This window comes from Dendrobates tinctorius, unplaced genomic scaffold (genome assembly GCF_039654945.1).
Source record: "Dendrobates tinctorius isolate UK_male_01 unplaced genomic scaffold, ASM3965494v1 ptg000237l, whole genome shotgun sequence".
In the NCBI taxonomy this organism is placed as follows: domain Eukaryota; kingdom Metazoa; phylum Chordata; class Amphibia; order Anura; family Dendrobatidae; genus Dendrobates; species Dendrobates tinctorius.
In genome coordinates this window covers 8,341,662-8,361,343 of record NW_027361904.1, presented here as the reverse complement: position 1 = coordinate 8,361,343, position 19,682 = coordinate 8,341,662, and positions in this window count along the sequence as shown.

Genomic DNA, 19,682 nt, shown 5'->3' with positions numbered 1-19,682 from the left:
CTGAACTGCAAGCGCAGCCTCAGAGACCGGTGGTGACATCATCGAGGTTACCTCCAGTCAGTGAGGCTGCGATCCCAGCTGGGCTGAACGGCCATGACCTTGGTGAGATCCCCGCTCGCACCGTGAGAACATTTCATGGTGCAGAGGCGAGTTCATCGCAGTTCACCGGGAGAAATTTCTCACGGTTAACTCACCTCTGCACCATGAGACTTTTTTCTCATTGTGCTAGTGGTGATCACCGCAGTTCAGGGACCCGCTCGCTGCATGAACCGTGGCACAATGCCACCATTCATGCTTAAGAGCACTTGTAATAGATGGATAGCAATGTGAGACATTATGGATTCCAGTCACCCTTCCATCCCTCCCTCATCCATCTGTCCAGCTATATTTCCATCCCTCATTCATCCCTCCAGCCAGCCATCTCTCATCCAGCCATCTCTCAAGATATATCTAAATCCATCCATCCCTCCACCTACAGTCATGGCCAAAAGTTTAGAGAATGACACAAATATTATATTTTCACATGATCTGCTGCCCTCTGGTTTTTATGTGTGTTTGTCAGATGTTTTTATCACATACAGAAATATAATTGCAATCATATTATGAGTAACAAAAGGTTATATTGACAGTTAGAATGAGTTAATGCAGCAAGTCAATATTTGCAGTGTTGACCCTTCTTCAGGACCTCTGCAATTCTCCCTGGCATGCTCTCAATCAACTTCTGGATCAAATCCTGACTGATAGCAGTCCATTCTTGCAAAATCAATGCTTTTATTTTGTCTGAATTTGAAGGTTTTTGTTTGTCCACCCGTCTCTTGATGATTGACCACAAGTTCTCAATGGGATTAAGATCTGGGGAGTTTCCAGGCCATGGTCCCAAAATCTCTATGTTTTGTTCCCTGAGCCATTTAGTTATCACCTTTGCTTTATGGCAAGGTGCTCCATCATGTTGAAAAAGGCATTGTTGATCGCCAAACTGCTCTTGGACGGTTGGGAGAAGTTGCTCTTGGAGGACATTCTGGTACCATTCTTTATTCATGGCTGTGTTTTTAGGCATGACTGAGAGAGAGCCCATTCCCTTGGCTAAGAAGCCACCCCACACATGAATGGTTTCAGAATGCTTGACAGTTGGCATGAGACAAGACTGGTGGTAGCGCTCACCTGGTCTTCTCCGAATAAGCCGTTTTCCAGATGTCCCAAACAATCGAAAAGGGGATTCATCAGAGAAAATGACTTTACCCCAGTCCTCGGCAGTCCACTCCCTGTACCTCTTGCAGAATATCAGTCTGTCCATGATGTTTTTTCTGGAGAGAAGTGGCTTCTTTGCTGCCCTCCTTGAGACCAGGCCTTGCTCCAAGAGTCTCCGCCTCACAGTGCGTGCAGATGCACTCACACCTGCCTGCTGCCATTCCTGAGCAAGCTCTGCACTGCTGGTAGCCCGACCCCGCAGCTGAAGCACTTTTAAGAGACGGTCCTGGCGCTTGCTGGTCTTTCTTGGGCGCCCTGGAGCCTTTTTGGCAACAAGGGAACCTCTCTCCTTGAAGTTCTTGATGACGCGATAGATTGTTGACTGAGGTGCAATCTTTCTAGCTGTGATACTCTTCCCTGTTAGGCCATTTTTGTGCAGTGCAATGATGACTGCACGTGTTTCTTTAGAGATAACCATGGTTAACAGAAGAGAAAGAATGATGCCAAGCACCAGCCTCCTTTTAAAGTGTCCAGTGGTGTCATTCTTACTTAATCATGACAGATTGATCTCCAGCCCTGTCCTCATCAACACCCACACCTGTGTTAATGGAGCAATCACTGAAACGATGTTAGCTGGTCCGTTTAAGGCAGGGCTGCAATGATGTTAAAATGAGTTTTGGGGGATAAAGCTCATTTTCTAGGCAAATATTGACTTTGCAAGTAATTGCTGTTAAGCTGATCACTCTTTATAACATTCTGGAGTATATGCAAATTGCCATTAGAAAAAATGAAGCAGTAGACTTTGTAAAAATTAATATTTGTGTCATTCTCTAAACTTTTGGCCATGACTGTATATCTCCATTGACCCATCCCTCATCTATCCATCCCTCATCCACACATCCATCCGTCAGCTATATCTCAAGCCATCCATTCCTCATCCACACATCCGTCCAGCTATCTCCATCCATCCATTCCTCATCCACACATCCGTCCAGCTATCTCCATCCATCCATTCCTCATCCATCCATCTAGCCATCCATTCTTCATCAATCCATCCACTGACCAATCCACCCATTTCACCGAGGTCACTGCAGTTCAGCCTGGCTGGGAACACAGCCTCACTAACTGGAGGTAACCTAAATGACGTCACCGCCGGTCTCTGACGCTGCGTTCGCAGCAGTTCAGTCACCAGTTGTTCTCAGCCTGGATGGTCGCATCTTGGCACGGTCCAGGTGAAATCTGTTTTTCCCCCAGGCATGGATTGTGGCGTGGGACAGAACGATGGAGAGGTGAGGGATATTGTTATTTTTTTATTTTTGTTTTATTACAGGAAAACAAGGGCTTTGGTGGAATTAGGTGTTTAAATAAAAATGGAAAACTGTGTGTTGTTTTATTTATAATAAAGGACTTTATTCTGGATGTGTGTTTACCATACAACTATAGGATTAGTAATGGATAGGTGTCATACAGACAATAACAATACAAAGGTGACATCAACCCCCCAAATATGAACCCCACTTGTCACCGCTACAGAACAATTGGGAGGAGCCGGACAAAGCGCCAGATTTGCGCATCTAATAGATGTGCTTTGTCTGGGCATCTACGGGCTGCTATTTTTAGGCTGGGGGGTCAATATCCATGGCCCTTTACCAGCCCCCAGCTGTCTGCTTTAGCAAAGCTGGTTGTTGAAAATGGCCCTCTATTCTTGATAACCAGCCTTGTTGAAGCTGACAGCTGAGGGTTGCAGCCCCCAGCTGTGAGTTTTCGTAGCTGGTTATCAAAAATACAGGGGAACTCATGCTGGGTTTTTTTTTATTTACAGCGCAGGAGCGGCAGATGAATACTCCCATCCTCCACTCCTGCTCTCACTGTTATTAGCAGCAGCAGGTGTCGGATGATGGGATCAGTTGTCCCATTAGCTGACACCAGTGACCAGAAGTGAGCTTTATACCCCCGATGACAGCTGAGCGCTCCCGCCTTCTTTTGACAGCGTGGGAACCGCGGCTCTCTGACCAGTGGGGATGATTTCACCGCCGCTCAGAATCGGTGTTTGATGCTCTTTTATGCACATGACAGCATGGAAAACACCTGGTGTTCGGGAGCCAGATGCAGCCATCAAAAGAGCCACAGGTTCCTGACCCCTGATCTAGATTAACAAGGGAAAAATACTGCACTATGTATGATCCTACAAATATATTGTCCATATACAGTACCTTGTATTCCAAGCCCTATAAATGTGCTGTAGATATGCGCGCTGCAGCCCTTGCATTACGGAAAAGTCTGCAGTAAACCAGTCAGTTTGAGCACAAGTGCAGCAGGAGCCCGGAAAAAATCAAGAGTTATCTAGTGGAGACCACTTCACAGGATGCTCCTTCTTTGGGGAATTTTTGGAGAGTTTTTTTTGTTCCTGAAGAGTTTTTTCTGCAGCCTTTTTATTGGACCAACCCTTGTGTGTTCAAACTTGTGACCGGCACTTTATTTTTTCCCATCAGGGGTTTTTCAACACTGGAAGAGAAAACAAGCAAAAAAAAAAGGACTGAAGATAGGAACAGCAGAGTGGTGGTACAATACAGAATGGTTGTATAAGAGAGAGTGGTGTTACAATACAGAATGGTTGTATAAGAGAGAGTGGTGGTACCATACAGAATGGTTGTATAAGAGAGAGTGGTGGTACAATATAGAATGGTTGTATAAGAGAGAGTGGTGGTACCATACAGAATGGTTGTATAAGAGAGAGTGGTGGTACCATACAGAATGGTTGTATAAGAGAGAGTGGTGGTACCATACAGAATGGTTGTATAAGAGAGAGTGGTGGTACAATACAGAATGGTTGTATAAGAGAGAGTGGTGGTACCATACAGAATGGTTGTATAAGAGAGAGTGGTGGTACAATACAGAATGGTTGTATAAGAGAGAGTGGTGGTACCATACAGAATGGTTGTATAAGAGAGAGTGGTGGTACAATACAGAATGGTTGTATAAGAGAGAGTGGTGGTACCATACAGAATGGTTGTATAAGAGAGAGTGGTGGTACAATACAGAATGGTTGCATAAGAGAGAGTGGTGGTACAATACAGAATGGTTGTATAAGAGAGAGTGGTGGTACAATACAGAATGGTTGTATAAGAGAGAGTGGTGGTACAATACAGAATGGTTGCATAAGAGAGAGTGGTGGTACCATACAGAATGGTTGTATAAGAGAGAGTGGTGGTACAATACAGAATGGTTGTATAAGAGAGAGTGGTGGTACCATACAGAATGGTTGTATAAGAGAGAGTGGTGGTACAATACAGAATGGTTGCATAAGAGAGAGTGGTGGTACAATACAGAATGGTTGTATAAGAGAGAGTGGTGGTACAATACAGAATGGTTGCATAAGAGAGAGTGGTGGTACCATACAGAATGGTTGTATAAGAGAGAGTGGTGGTACAATACAGAATGGTTGTATAAGAGAGAGTGGTGGTACCATACAGAATGGTTGTATAAGAGAGAGTGGTGGTACAATACAGAATGGTTGCATAAGAGAGAGTGGTGGTACAATACAGAATGGTTGTATAAGAGAGAGTGGTGGTACAATACAGAATGGTTGTATAAGAGAGAGTGGTGGTACAATACAGAATGGTTGTATAAGAGAGAGTGGTGGTACCATACAGAATGGTTGTATAAGAGAGAGTGGTGGTACCATACAGAATGGTTGTATAAGAGAGAGTGGTGGTACAATACAGAATGGTTGTATAAGAGAGAGTGGTGGTACCATACAGAATGGTTGTATAAGAGAGAGTGGTGGTACAATACAGAATGGTTGTATAAGAGAGAGTGGTGGTACAATACAGAATGGTTGCATAAGAGAGAGTGGTGGTACAATACAGAATGGTTGTATAAGAGAGAGTGGTGGTACCATACAGAATGGTTGTATAAGAGAGAGTGGTGGTACCATACAGAATGGTTGTATAAGAGAGAGTGGTGGTACAATACAGAATGGTTGTATAAGAGAGAGTGGTGGTACCATACAGAAATATGGTGCAATAGAGAGTGGTGGTACAATACAGAGTGGAAGTACAATACAGAATGGTGGAACAATACAGAATGGTCGTACAATGCAGAGTGGTGGTGTAATATAGAAAGGTGATACAATACAGAGTGGTGGTACAATACAGAGTGGTGGTACAATACAGAATGGAAGTACAATGCAGAGTGGTGGTACCATACAGAGTGGTAGCAGAATACAGAATGGAAGTACAGTGCTGAGTGGTGGTACAATACAGAGTGGTGGTACAATACAGAATGGATGTACAATGCAGAGTGGTGGTACTATACAGAGTGGTGGAACAATACAGAATAGTGGTACAATGCAGAGTGGTGGAACAATACAGAATAGTGGTACAATGCAGAGTGGTGGTACAATACAGAATGGAAGTACAGTGCTGAGTGGTGGTACAATACAGAATGGATGTACAATGCAGAGTGGTGGAACAATACAGAATGGATGTACAATGCAGAATAGTGGTACAATACAGAGTGGTGGAACAATACAGAGTGGTGGAACAATACAGAATAGTGGTACAATGCAGAGTGGTGATACAATACAGAGTGGTGGTACAATACAGAGTGGTGGAACAATACAGAATAGTGGTACAATGCAGAGTGGTGGTACAATACAGAGTGGTGGTACAATACAGAGTGGTGGTACAATACAGAGTGGTGGAACAATACAGAATAGTGGTACAATGCAGAGTGGTGGTACAATACAGAGTGGTGGTACAATACAGAGTGGTGGTACAATACAGAGTGGAAGTACAATACAGAGTGGTGGAACAATACAGAATGATGGTACAATGCAGAGTCGTGTAATATAGAAAGGTGATACAATACAGAGTGGTGGTACAATACAGAGTGGTGGTGCAATACAGAGTGGTGGAACAATACAGAGTGGTGGAACAATACAGAATAGTGGTACAATACAGAGTGGTGGTGCAATACAGAATGGTGGTGCAATACAGAGTGGTGGTGCAATACAGAATGGTGGTGCAATACAGAGTGGTGGAACAATACAGAGTGGTGGAACAATACAGAGTGGTGGTACAATACAGAATGGTGGTGCAATACAGAGTGGTGGTGCAATACAGAATGGTGGAACAATACAGAGTGGTGGTGCAATACAGAGTGGTGGAACAATACAGAGTGGTGGAACAATACAGAGTGGTGGAACAATACAGAGTGGTGGTACAATACAGAGTGGTGGAACAATACAGAGTGGTGGTACAATACAGAATGGTGGAACAATACAGAGTGGTGGAACAATACAGAGTGGTGGAACAATACAGAGTGGTGGAACAATACAGAGTGGTGGTACAATACAGAGTGGTGGAACAATACAGAGTGGTGGTACAATGCAGAGTGGTGGAACAATACAGAGTGGTGGTACAATACAGAATGGAAGTACAATACAGAGTGGTGGAACAATACAGAGTGGTGGAACAATGCAGAGTGGTGGAACAATACAGAGTGGTGGTACAATACAGAATGGAAGTACAATACAGAGTGGTGGTACAATACAGAATGGAAGTACAATACAGAGTGGTGGTACAATTGAAATGAATAGGAGGAGTCACATGTTTTGTTTTTATTTTTGAAGGTTTTTCTAGTGATTTTTCCAGTGCAGAATAACTTTGTTTTTCATATAGATATATGGTGGAGGAACCCCACTGCATCTGATGAGTCGCCCCTACATATATAATACAACTGCTCTAAATCCTGGCAGTAATATGTGGAGCTGGACGTTGGTCGTGGCTGCTCCGGACCCCCAAGTACATGGGATGCAGTGCCATCCATTACAAGAGAAGACATGTTTGAAATGCTTCATTTTCACAATAAAAAAAAATGTAATAAAGATTCCTGCACCATCAGGACCAGCAGGGGGCAGCACCACATAACACACCGCTCACGTCTGCACTGACTACACAATCCACTGTGAATAGAATGTTTGGACTCCGAGTTATTTATTGTTATAGCGCCATTAGTTATATGTCGCTTACATGTGAAAAGGGGTGTACATAATAAAATACAAGTCACTGACAGGTTCAGGAGGTCTACAAGTTGGTACATTTCGCCATCGCTGATATTTTGTGGCAAAAAAGGCTCGATCTTCCCTTTGATAAAAAAAAAACAAGGTTTCAGAACATTTCATTATCTATATATATATATAAAACTCAAAATCCGAGGTAGCCCACTCTATACAAATCCACAGTTGTCGCCCGATTTGGGTGAAATTTGGCACGCCCTCTCTCCACCCACAGGAGCAGAATACTGTGCACGTTACATCTCGCTAGCGTCCCCCCGTCATGTGATTGGGGCCCCGGAAGTAGAGCCCTAAACATATAATGGAGAAAGGTGAAGGTGAACGTAAAAGTGCTGAGGGGAAAAAAACAGCTGTGACTGACAGGGACGGATTATAGCGACGGCGCCAAAGAGTCGCTGCTGAAGGGGCCGAACCACCACACACAACACACAAACATTTCACAAACATCACACAGACAGCACACATACGCCAACCCACAAGCACAACACCACATAAACACAAGAACACTCTAGACACACAACACAAACACCACCCCACAAATACCACAAAACCACCCTATAAATACCACATGCTCACCACACACACATGCAAGGAACACACACGCATGCAAACACACTCAGATCGATGCACCCTACGCACACGGATGAACATTACTGAACAGCAATAATGGTCAGGCGAAATGCCTCATAGTAAGATTGTCATTATTGCTTACTATACAGGGAGATTTCATCACTGAAGCTGCTGAGGTAAAGTGAAAGCTGAGCTCTGATTGGTTGCTATGGGCACCTAGACAAGTCTGCCTGTGAGGTGGTTTTCATTACAGAGATGTGAGCTCCTTCAGGTCGGTATTTACTATTCATCCTATTACATCTCTTATCAGTGTCAGGTGAATACTAAAGGATCATAATACTAAGGACTGTTTTTTAAAATGCCGCCCAAAAAACGACCATCTATTGGGCAAGTTCATCCAAAAGCTAAGAAAGCAGAATTGTGCCAAACAGCTGAGACAAGTGAACGACGTGACTCGCGGCTTGAAAAGAAACGGATGAGACCGGCTAAATGTAAGGCAGCTGAGACATCAGATCAACGGGAATGTCGTCTTCACAAGAATCGGATAAGGTAGGCTGAAGCAAGGAAAATGGAAACAGCTAAAAAGGATGAACGTTGTGAAAATGACCGCATACGACATATGCAATGTGTGCAAAGATGTAAGCAGGCTGATTTGAGTTTGGAAGCTTTTCACTACAACACCCTGATGAAAGTAGATGCCGAAACGCGCATCGGGGCTGGGTGCATCCTGGGGACCCTCTTCACATGTGTATGAGGTAATACAATGTTGGATGTCTTTTTTTGTGGCATTGTTTAATCAGCTATGTGTAATGTTGCTATTATGGCTAGATACACCGTTTCTGCTGCTGTTTACTATTAGCCTCTGATATCCAATTTATGCACTTGCACTTTATTACTTATTATACCATACCTTAGATTAGCACACTACTATTTTTTTTATCTGATTGTATTAGTACCTCTATTTCATGTTTATACACCTTGTCATCACCAGTCTATTTTAGCAATCAGTACTGTCTCTTGTGTTGTGCCCCTTTTCTCTGGTATTGGCTCCCTGCCCCTATCTGATTTTGTTGTAAATTTTCTAATAAAATTTCTGTATTTTGCAACATTAGGACAGGTTTTCGGCTTTTTCCTTTTTGCTGGCTAACCCAATTCAAGACTATAGGTCACATCAGAAAGTCATAATTGGCAAAATGGACATAATATACAAACATTATCAACCAAAGAAGTTTAAATTGGAATCGCCTGGTAGGTGCTGCTCAAATGGCAAAGTCAGTGTGCCACCTTTAGATCTACCTCCTGAACCACTTCTTTCATACATGTCAGGAACAACTCCCGAGTCCAAGCATTTTATGCAAAATATTAGGAGATACAATTAATCTTTCCAGATGACATCCTTTGGTACGACAACTGTAAATTTTACTTTAGCTACCATAACCAACAATTTAACATATTTTCCGCGAGTGATGTACATTTAATATTACCTCAGAAGGATGAGTCCCAGCCAGGAAAATCGACTTTGGTGTTTCAAGATCTGCCCGATCCCTGGTTGCTCAGTCTCCCCCGACAGCAGCTGCACCCCTGACAAGCCATTCCCCTCTAACAAGACCACCACTACTGACAAGATCCTCACCTGCAACACCACCACCAACGCTGATGAGATACTCACCTGTAACAAGACCACCTCCCAACAAGATCCTTACCTTCAACAAGACCACCACACCTGACGAGATCCTCGACTCCAACAAGACCACCACCCCTGATAAGATCCTCACCTACAATAAGATCCGACGAGATCCTCACTCGTAACAAGACCACCACCTTTAACAATATCCTCACTAGTATCGACCCCTAGCAAAAAAACAAGATCCTCACCTGTAACAAGACCACCACTCCTGATGATATCCTCACCTGTGACAACTCCATCACCCCTAACGGAACCTTCATCTGTAACAAGAACATCACCATTGACGAAATCTTCACCTCTTAACAAGACCACCACTCCTGAAAACACCTTCACTTGCAATAAGACCAACACCCCTGACAAGACCTTCACCTGCAACAATATCACCACCCCCGACAAGATCCTCACCTGCAACAAGGAGACGACCCCTGATGAGACCTTCACTTGCAATAAGACCATCTTTCTTTAAAAGACCTTCACCTGTAACAAGACCTCCAGCCCTGATGAGATCCTCACTTGCAACAAGACCACCACCCCTGACAAGATTCTCACCTGTAACAAGACCACCACCACTGACGAGATCTTCACCTGCAACAAGACCACCAACACTGAAGACACCTTCACTTGCAATAAGACCATCACCCCTGATGAGACCTTCACCTGCAACAAGACCACCACCTCTGACGAGATCCTCACCTGCAATAAGACCACCACCCTTGACGAGACCTTCATTTGCAATAAGACCATCACCGCTGACAAAACTTTCACCCAACGTCAGACTGGAGCACCTTGGGCCCACCAGAGAAAATCATTCTTGGGGCCCACTATGTAGCTACATAGAAATAAATACAAGACCACCAATTGTGTGGTAAAACGAGCTAATATCAGGGTATAATATAAGGTAGTACACGTCTTAATTATGTAGCAGGGGTTGGGGAAGAATTATAGAATCATAGAGGGGTAGCCCCCTCATAGAATATAATGCAACCCCCTCACATGGTATAATGCAGTCCCCACCATAGAATATAATGTAGCACCCTCATAGGGTATAATGCAGCCCCCCCCATAGAGTATACAGTAGCCCACTCATAAGGCTGCCCCCTCATATAGTATGATGTAGCCCCCCCAGAACATAATGTAGTCCACTGACAGAATAATGCAGCTCCACCACAGAATATAATGCAGACCCCCATAGAGTATACTGTAGCCCCCTGTTAGGCATTGGATTCCTGCCTCTGCACAGCAGGAATCCCAGGCCTTGCTTTCTGCGGTCACCCATTCCTCTTCAGCCGCAGAGGAGCCTGCTCAGCAGAGACATCATTCCCTGCGTCTTGCTCAGTCTACTTCTGTTGGCTTGGTTACTGCTGCCAAACAGGGTTCAGCTATGGTAACCTGCAATAGCCAGCAGCGAGCAGTTCTTGGGACGAAGTCCTTATTTCGGCCCACTGAGCATGCCCGTGGGAGGTCCTATCATTGGAGCTCTGAGGTCACATGCTCAGGTCCTATTGCTGCTCCCATTGGACCACTAGGAAGGTCCCTGAAGGACACTGCTATAAAGGGTTCACATGGCTGCTCGGCCATGCGCTAGTATAAACTCATAATGTTGGTATGTGTGAAGATGGATGACTCATTAAATTACCCCCTCCTTAGATACGCATGAGTTAGGGTATTTGAGTCAGCGCCAACAGGTGGCTATGCTTCCGCCACCGTGCTCCTAGCACTCGCACACTAGTGTCCGATGGTGTCGCCCACCGCTGGGCACTATCGAACCGTGGCAAGTGACAGCGGCACTGTGCACATGTTAGCTATTCTAGTGACTCTTGCTGGCACCGCAGTCGCGGCGCCGAGCGCTAGCGGTCTAGACGGACTCCAGTCCTGCGGTCTAAAGGCCGAGTCCTGTGACCTTACACTATGCTCTCCTTCTGCCAAGTCCCGTGGTGTTAACAGGCTCTGGAGTTTCTTTCAGCGGCTCTGTGGAGTAACAGAGTTCACTCCAGTGCAACTCACCGGGTCAGTGGTTAACCCACCGGTGTCCACTTACTACTCTGCCATTACCTAACAGCAGTATATCATCTCTGCCCGGTGGACCCTGGGTTGTGATCGCACTTCCTTATATTTTATATTTAGTGCGATCCGCAACCCTAACACCCCCACAGAATATAATGTAACCCCCTCATAAAGTATAATGCAGCCCCTCTCCACCCCCATCATTGACCTAATCACCACCTCCATCATTGCCTTCTCCCCCACCACCCCCATCACTGCCCATTCCACCACCTCAATCATTGCCTCCTCCCCCACCACCATCATTGTCATTTCATCACCTCCATCATTGCCTCCCACATCACCAATGCCCATCACCTCCATCATTGCCCATTTCATCATCTCCATCATTGCCACCCCCACCACCATCATTGCCCATCACCGCCCATCACCTCCATCATTGCCTCCCCCCACCGCCATCATTGACCATCACCTCCATTATTGTCTCCCCCACCATCATTACCTATCACCTCCATCATTGCCTCCCCCACCATCATTGCCCATCACCTCCATCATTGCCTCCCCCCACCACCATCATTGCCCATCACCTCCAGGATGGCCTCTCCTTCACCATCATTGCCCATCACCTCCATCATTGCCTCCCCCCACCAATATCATTGTCCTTCCCCACCACCCCTCTCTCACACACACAAAGCACCACATCACATACACACACAGACACACAGTGCAGCTCACCTCCCCACAGCAGCAGCACATCCCGGCAGCCTCTTCCTCGCCGGCAGCTTTCTGTCTGAGACAGCTCGCTGGATGATGACTTCATCCAGCTGGGCTGTCTCAGACAGGAAGCCGGGATGTGCTGAGCTGTGTGCCTGTGTGTGTGTATGTGGTGCGGTGCTTTGTGTGTGTGTATGAGGTGCAGTGCTTTGTGTGTGTGGTGCGGTGGTGGGGCTTTACATGCGGGCAGTGATAGCTGCAGCCGGTGGCTAACGCTGCCCGCTATTAAAGAGAAATGGTATTCACACCTCTCCATGCCCATAGGGGCGTTAGGAAGCGTGAATATTCATTTCGCTTTAGCAGCGGGGACAGGATCCTGTCTCCAGCTGCTGCTACGCTGGCACAGGGCAGGCCCCCTTGACTCAGGGGCCCCATAGCCACTGGGTGGGGGCCCCTGGAGCAGTTGGGACCCTTGGAGCAGTGGGGGCCCTAGGCAGCTGCTGGCCAGTATGACAGCAGGTGTCAGTGCCTGGGCCCACCGGAGAATCATCCGGTTCCCCGGTGAGCCAGTCCTAGCCTGCCTTCACCTGTAACAAGACCACCACGCCTGACGAGACATTCACCTGCAACAAGACCATCACCACTGATGAGATCCTCACCTGCAACAAGACCATCACCACTGATGAGATCCTCACCTGCAACAAGACCATCACCACTGATGAGATCCTCACCTGCAACAAGACCATCACCACTGATGAGATCCTCACCTGCAACAAGACCATCACCACTGATGAGATCCTTACCTGCAACAAGACCATCACCACTGATGAGATCCTCACCTGCAACAAGATCATCACCAATGATGAGATCCTCACCTGCAACAAGACCATCACCACTGATGAGATCCTCACCTGCAACAAGACCACCACCACTGATGAGATCCTCACCTGCAACAAGACCATCACCACTGATGAGATCCTCACCTGCAGCAAGACCATCACCACTGATGAGATCCTCACCTGCAACAAGACCATCACCACTGATGAGATCCTCACCTGCAGCAAGACCATCACCACTGATGAGATCCTCACCTGCAGCAAGACCATCACCACTGATGAGATCCTCACCTGCAACAAGACCATCAACACTGATGAGATCCTCACCTGCAACAAGACCGTCACCACTGATGAGATCCTCACCTGCAACAAGACCGTCAACACTGATGAGATCCTCACCTGCAACAAGACCATCAACACTGATGAGATCCTCACCTGCAACAAGACCATCACCACTGATGAGATCCTTACCTGCAACAAGACCATCACCACTGATGAGATCCTCACCTGCAACAAGACCATCACCACTGATGAGATCCTCACCTGCAACAAGACCATCACCACTGATGAGATCTTCACTTCACATCGCCTATTGTGGATGGTGGATCCTGTGTAATCTACTATATATAGAGGTGTGATCAGTCATTGTACAGGAGGAGGTGAGCTGTGACATCACCTATTGTGAAGAGTGGATCTTGTGAGATCTACTGTATATAGAGGTGTTATCAGACATTGTCTGTAAGACTGGAATATTTAGGCTGTGTGCCCATGTTGCATTTTTTAAGCATTTCTGCCGCATTTTTCCCACAGCGGAAACACTTAAAAACCGCATCCCATGCAATCCTATGGGATTCCGCAGTTGCTGTGCCCATGCTGCAGATTTTACCGCTGCGGATTTTCCCACTGCAGAACCACATAGCGGTAAAATCTGCAGCATGTTTATTATTTCTGCGGAATCACGGCAATTCCACCGCCATAGGATTACATTGAAATGCTCACTTTAAAAAAATAGAATTAAATAAAAAATAGAGATATACCTATTCTCCGGCAGCCGCTGGAGTCCTCCCTCCTCTCAGCCACGATGCCAGCATCTTCCGTTCCCAGGGATGCTTTGCGCGAATCACCTGAGATGACGTCGCGGTCTCACGAGCGTGACGTCACAAAGATCCTTTGCGCAAAGCATCCCTGGGAGCGGAACGTACCGGGAGCGCCGCTAAGGACATCGGGGGCTGTCAGAAAGGGAGAATAACTATATTTTTTTTATTTTTTTTTATTATTTTTTAACATCCTATCTTTTACTATTGATGCTGCATAGGCCATATCAATAGTAAACAGTTGGTCGCACTTGTCAAGCGCTATGCTGTGTGTGACCGACCTGTCACTCACTTTTCCAAGTGATGCTTTAAATCGCTTGGAAAAGCGCTAGCATTCTGCAAGCTAAAAACGCTTGTGTTTTGTGGGAAAATGCATGTGAATTCCGCATGCGTTTTACCCGCGGCAGGGAGTTGCGGAAATGCTGCGGAAAATTCAAATAGACAAATATGCCAAGTATGACTAGGACACATGGTAACAATTATTATATATAATTAACTATAGTCCCCATGTATCCACTTGGATTAATAACGCCTATCATCAAATACATAACACTGTAACTGTATGCAGGGCTGCAGCCATAAAAGACGGGGGACAGGGAGGACTTTTTTAAAGGGTCATAAAGAGAATCTGTCAGGTCTCCTGATGTGTCTGTTTTATTACGGAACGATGGAGAATGGAACAGCGAAGAATAGAAAAAAGACGAGTATAGGGAATAAATGTCTTTAAGAGGTGAGAGCTGCGGAGTACGGCTTGTGTCCTGATGATGGAGTCTAATATCCAAACGCTCCAGTCTCACCTCTATCCATATAGCCCCGTCTCACATACCACTAACGCTAAGTGCCTATGTTACATATCCACAGAAAAAAGATGATTAAAAGGCTTTTTTTTTACTAATATGAAAAAAGACTTTATTGTTTATTAATTTATCTATGGTTCTAAACAATAAAGTCTTTTTTCATATTAGTAAAAAAAAGCCTTTTAATCATCTTTTTTCTGTGGATATGTAACATAGGCACTTAGCGTTAGTGGTATGTGAGACGGGGCTATATGGATAGAGGTGAGACTGGAGCGTTTGGATATTAGACTCCATCATCAGGACACAAGCCGTACTCCGCAGCTCTCACCTCTTAAAGACATTTATTCCCTATGGCACAATACTCGTCTTTTTTCTATTCTTCGCTGTTCCATTCTCCATCGTTCCGTAATAAAACAGACACATCAGGAGACCTGACAGATTCTCTTTATGACCCTTTAAAAAAGTCCTCCCTGTCCCCCGTCTTTTATGGCTGCAGCCCTGCATACAGTGTCCCTGTCCTGTGCGTCTACGGCCCTGACCCCCCATTTGGTGCTGGAGCCCCCCATCTTGTCCTGCTCTGTGTGAAGTGATTCTGTGAATTCCTCTCTTTGTATCTCAGGAAACGAAATAGAAACTAAAACTGACACATTGTAGCAAGAGGGGGATGAACACTACTCGGATTGTTACACCTTTGTTCAGGTGGGGTCGCCCGGGGCCGCGTTCCTCTATCTGCTCAGACATGAGACCGTCAGGTCCCGGGGCCAATTCGTTTTTGCATCTCATTGGATGTGATCATTATTAAACTTCATGGGAGTTTAATATTGTTTAATAATTATAATAATAATGAATAATGTGTAACGAGTCGCTGTTTGTATCTGTGTGACCCACGGGGCGGCACGGCCTCTCACATTACCTATGTGACTCTCGGGGCGGCACGGCCTCTCACATTACCTATGTGACTCTCGGGGTGGCACGGCCTCACACATTACCTATCTGACCCACGGGGCGGCACAGCCTCACACATTACCTATGTGACCCACGGGGCGGCACGGCCTCTCACATTACCTATGTGACCCACGGGGCGGCACGGGCTCTCACATTACCTATGTGACTCTCGGGGTGGCACGGCCTCACACATTACCTATGTGACCCACGGGGCGGCACAGCCTCACACATTACCTATGTGACCCACGGGGCGGCACGGCCTCTCACATTACCTATGTGACTCTCGGGGTGGCACGGCCTCACACATTACCTATGTGACTCTCGGGGCAGCACGGCCTCACACATTACCTATGTGACCCATGGGCTGCACGGCCTCTCACATTACCTATGTGACCCACGGGGCGGCACGGCCTCTCACATTACCTATGTGACTCTCGGGGTGGCACGGCCTCACACATTACCTATGTGACCCACGGGGCGGCACGGCCTCTCACATTACCTATGTGACTCTCGGGGCAGCACGGCCTCACACATTACCTATGTGACCCACGGGGCGGCACGGCCTCACACATTACCTATGTGACCCATGGGCTGCACGGCCTCTCACATTACCTATGTGACCCACGGGGCGGCACGGCCTCTCACATTACCTATGTGACTCTCGGGGTGGCACGGCCTCACACATTACCTATGTGACCCACGGGGCGGCACGGCCTCTCACATTACCTATGTGACTCTCGGGGCGGCACGGCCTCTCACATTACCTATGTGACCCACGGGGCGGCACGGCCTCTCACATTACCTATGTGACCCACGGGCGGCACGGCCTCTCACATTACCTATGTGACCCATGGGCTGCACGGCCTCTCACATTACCTATGTGACCCACGGGGCGGCACGGCCTCTCACATTACCTATGTGACCCATGGGCTGCAAGGCCTCACACATTACCTATGTGACCCACGGGCTGCACGGCCTCTCACATTACCTATGTGACCCTCAGGGTGGCACGGCCTCACACATTACCTCCCGTGAAGCCTCCACAGGACTTCTCTTCAATGTCGTGGGTAATAGGGGCAGTGGCCTAAGGGCTCCCCTGCCTCCCTCCACTGAGCTGGGGTCCCCTATACCCACCACATGAGGGTATCATCAGGACATGATCTCAGGCTGCAACATCATCTGCTGCATTTCTCCATTCAAATCTGCATCCCACCCAAAAAGTCACCATTTACTTCAAACCCAAACTCCTTCATGCCCCAATTACACCTTGTCACGAGGAATAAAATGATTTATATTATTCATTTATGAATTGCAATACTGCACTGGACCACCTGTTCAGGAGAGCGAAGAGAAGATGAAGAGAGGAGAGGGATGAGGAGGAGGAGGAGGAGAAGAGGTGACTCGAGAGGAGGGGTGTGGGAAAAAGGAGATGGATTAGAAGAGGAAGTGGATGAGGAGAGAAGGAGGGGAGTGAGGAGAGCAAGGGGATGAGGAGAGGAGTGGAATGAGGAGAGGAGGTGGATGAGAGGACGAAGAGAAGAGGGGGATGAGGAGAAGGAGGGGGATGAGAAGATGAGGAGAAGGAAGGGGATGAGAGCAGGAGGGAGTGAGGAGAGCAAGGGGATGAGGAGAGGAGTGAAACAAGGAGAGGAGGGGATGAGAGGATGAAGAGAAGAGGGGGATGAGGAGAGGATGGGGATGAGAGGATGAGGAGAAGGAGGGAGATTAAGAGAGGAGGGGGATGAGATGAAGGAGGGGGATGAGGTGAGAAGGGGGATGAGGAGAGGAGGGGGATGAGAGAATGAGGAGAGGAGGGGATAAGAGGATGAGGAGAAGAGGGGGATTAAGAGAAGGAGGAGGATGATGGGAAGAGCTGGATGAGCGAATGACGATAAGGAAGGATATGAGGAGAGCAGGGGGATGAAGAGATGGGGATGATGAGGAGAGCAGGGGGAGAAGATGGGGATGAGGAAAGCAGGGGGATGATGAGAGGTGGGGGATGAGGAAAGGAGGAGGATGAAGACAGAAGGGGGATAAGGAGAGCAGGGGGGTGAGAGGAGTGGAATGAGGAGAAGAGAGGGATGAGAGGATGAGAGCAGGTGATAACGAGATGGGGATGATGAGGAGAGGAGGAAGATGAGGAGAGATGGAGATGAGTGGGACAAGGGGAGGAGGGGGAAGACTAGCTGGGGATGAGGCGAGCAGGGTAATAAATAGATGAGGATGAGGAGAAGGAGGCATATGAGGAAAAGATGGGGATGAGGAAAGCAGCGGGATGAGGAGAGGAGGGGGATGAGGAGTAGAGGAAAAAGAGAAAAGAGGAGTGAGGAGAGGAGGGTAATGAGGAAAGGAGGATGATGAGGACAGAAGGGGAGGAAAGCAGGGTAGTGAGTAGAGGAGGGGATGAGGAGAGCATGGGGTGAGGAGATTAGAGGGGAGGAGAAGATGGGGATGAGGAGAGCAGGGGTATGAGGAGGATGAGTAGAGGAGGGTGAAGAGGATAAGTGAGGATAAGAAGAAGACGGGGATGAGGAGGGTAGGGGGATGAAGAGATGAGGAGAAGAGGGGGATGAGGAGAGAATTAAAGCAGGATGATGACAGAAGAGGGAGGAGAGTATAGAGATGAATAGAGGGGTCTGAGGAAAGGATGGGGATGAGGAGAGCAAGGGGGTGGGAGATGAGGAGGAGAAGAGGGGATAAGGAGAAGTGGCAGATGAGGAGTTTAGGGATGAAGAGAGTTTAGGGAACAGGAGAAGAGGGAGATGAGGGGAAGAAGAGAGGAGGGAAATAAGGATAAGGAAAGGGGGTGAAGAAAGTAGGGGGATGAGGAGAAGAGGGGGAAGAGAAGAGGAGACTGAGGAGAGGAGAGAGATGAGAGGAGTCAGATGAGGAGACAAGGGGGATGTGTAGAAAAAGGGGATGAGGAGAGATGGGGATGAGAAGAAGCAGGGTATGATGAGAAGAGGGAAATGAGCAGAGGAGAATTATAAGGAAAGGGGATGAAAAAAGTAGGGGCATGAGGAGAGTGGTGATGAGAAGTGTGGGATGAAGAGAGGAGGGGGATGAGAGGAGAAGGATTAGGAAATGGGGTGAAGAGAATAGGGAAGTGAGAAGAGCAAAATGAGGAGAAGTAGGAAATTAAGAGAAAAGGGGGATGAGGACAGAAGGAGATGAGGAAAGGATGGTGATGAGTACATAAGAGGTGGAGAAGAGAAGAGGTATTAGGAGAGCAGGGGGATGATGAGAAGAGGGGAACAAAGAAAAGAAGGGAACAAGGAGAGGATGGGGTCAAGGGGAGCAGGGTGATGAGGAGAAAAGGGGGGATGAATACAGGAGGCGGTTAAAGATAGAAGGGGGATGAGTACAGGAGGTGGATGAGAAGAGGAGGGGGATGAGTACAGGTGGTGAATGAGGGGAGGAGAGGAATGAGGATAGGAATGAGGATAGGAAGGGGATGAGAGGAAGCGATGAGGAGAGGAGGGGAGTAGTGGGAATAGAAGAGGAGAAGGAGAAGGAAAGGGGATAAAGAGAGAAGGGGGATGATGAAAACACGGGGATGAGGAGAAAAAGGAGATGAGCAGAAGGATGAGGAGGTGGGTGGAGCTTAGACTGCACTGAAGAGAGAGGGAAGAGGTTAGGATTGGGAGGTTAGTCACAGGAGTCTGACGAGGTCGGACCTGTGTAAGGGGATCCCCAGGAGAGGGATGGATGGAAGTGCTGCAGCAGGTCCCAGTGACCTGGGCCTGCTGGCACAGGAAAGAGACATTTAAG